Source organism: Mus caroli, chromosome 4 (assembly GCF_900094665.2).
Source record: "Mus caroli chromosome 4, CAROLI_EIJ_v1.1, whole genome shotgun sequence".
NCBI classification, from domain to species: Eukaryota; Metazoa; Chordata; class Mammalia; order Rodentia; family Muridae; genus Mus; species Mus caroli.
Window position 1 is genome coordinate 68,933,619 of NC_034573.1, and position 2,183 is coordinate 68,935,801.

Here is a 2,183-nt window from a genome sequence, read left to right on the forward strand (position 1 = left end):
TTTATATGCCCCAATATAGGGGAATGCCAGGGCCAAAAGAATGGGAATGGGTGGGTAGGGAAGTGGGGGACGCTATGGGGGACTTTTGGGATAGTATTGCAAATGTAATTGAGGAAAATATGTAATAAAAATATTAAAAAAAAAAAAAGAAAAAAAAAGATTTAGAAGGATGAACCAGAGGCGATGACAACATATCTCTTTATTTCTCACACCAGGTTTTTTAATTAATTATTTTATTTCCACTTTACAGATGAAAATATGAAGACCCCCAAGATGCTAAGTGATTTAATCAAGGTCACATGGTCATTTACTTAATTTTAATGAATTTACTCTGGAGTTTTTATGAACACCATGAAATTTATTCTAACATAATTAAACAGTGATTAGGTAGAATGAACTGAACTTGCTTGTACAAAGCAAATTTTCTCATTTTTTAAAAGAAATTGTAAAATATATGTTAACAAAATTGAAAGAATGATATCTAATCTGACCACCTAGAGATTATTGCTTCAAGCATTTTCATGATTAAATAGTAATTCTTATTTTTATAGGAAACTCTTAATCATTCATACTAATTTAAGGGAGAAAACTGGCAGAGAATTTAAAATCATTTATATCTGTATTGTGTGCTTTGGGGAGTAGAAAATTAAACTTTTTGATCATGTTCTGCATGGGCTAATTACTAAAATTACTTTTTCTTCTCGAACTGATCCTAATTCAGAGCAAAGTCCTGGAAGCATTTTAGTGACAGGGGATTAAACATGTGCTGGGGCTAATTTAAGAACTGGAAACTCTACACATGGATAATTAAGATCTGACTGCAGAACAAAAGCTTGTGCATTGTAATGTGGGGGTCTTCCAGCCCTTTAGATGCTTTATCCTCAAAGTAATCCTGAAAGGTAGATTCGATTCAATTTGCTAAGCATCCATGGTGAGATTAACTGCCTCTATAGTGTGCTATAAAATGTCTAGGAAACAATCTGTGATTACAGGGGATAGGCAACCCAGTGAAGGAGACAGCTCAGTTGTACATCCCACTGACTTTAATAATAGTAACAATAGCCATTATAGGTAACATTTATTGAGCACTTGCTTACCTGAGGCCCAGATCTGTTTTAAGCTTCTTAAATGTATTAGCTCCTTTTAGCTTGGTGTAAAGCAGAGTAAGGCAAAGGAAATATTGCACTGGGAGGAGAAGGAGGGAGACAGTCTGAAGTGGGAATTAGGAATGCACAGGGGCAATTGGATCACCTGGAATCAGAGGCTGATAGCACCATCCTTAGGAACCTGGTCACTGAGATCTCTCAGCAGTGCAGGAATGTGATGGCATAGTCAGGAATCCTGGCATACATCTGTTTGTTTTTCTAATTCTCACTGACAATCAGTGACTTCCTCAAAACCCCACTCACAGAATTAGTCTACCAAACATGGAAGACTGATGCTTTCTTCTTAATTTTCGTATAACTAATCTAGCATGAGGAAGTAAAAGGTCATGCTTCAAAAATACTGTTATGATATAAGGGTTAAATATTTCCTTAAAACTATTTATTGAACAGTTAGCTTCTGGCCTACAGTTCTATTGGGACTGCAGAAACTTCTAGAGCTAAGGTCAAAGCAGAAAAATGTTGGGTCATGAAGCATGCTCTGGAAGGATATGTAGGTAACTAAGACCCCAGCCCTCTTTCTCCTCCCTTCTTCTCTCTTCTACCTCTCTTCCCTTTTCCCTTCTCTCCTTCCCTCTTCGTTCCCCATTTTCCTCCATTACACTCTTTCTCCTTCTTTCCTGATCTCCGTGATATAAACTGGGTTTCATCAGATACATTGCAGGCTTCCTTCCCTTCTTCAACTACCTTGGAGCCTCAGGCTATGTTTGTGTTAGCTTGGATTCACAGACAGGAGCCCAGTATAACTGTTCTCTGAGTGGCTCCTCCCAGCAGCTGACCCAAACAATTGCAGAGACCCACAACCAAACATTAGATTGTTTACGATGTCTATGGAAGAGCTGGGGGAAGGGCTGAAGAACTCAGAAGGGACAAGGACTCCACAAGAAGACCATGAGCGTTTACAATGATTTTAGCATAACATTTTGACTGTAGTTTCTTTCCTGTGCTCATTTCTCTAATATTTGCCAGTATCCTCTATAGGGCTGGCTTGATACTTATAAATTCCTGTAGTCTGCATTT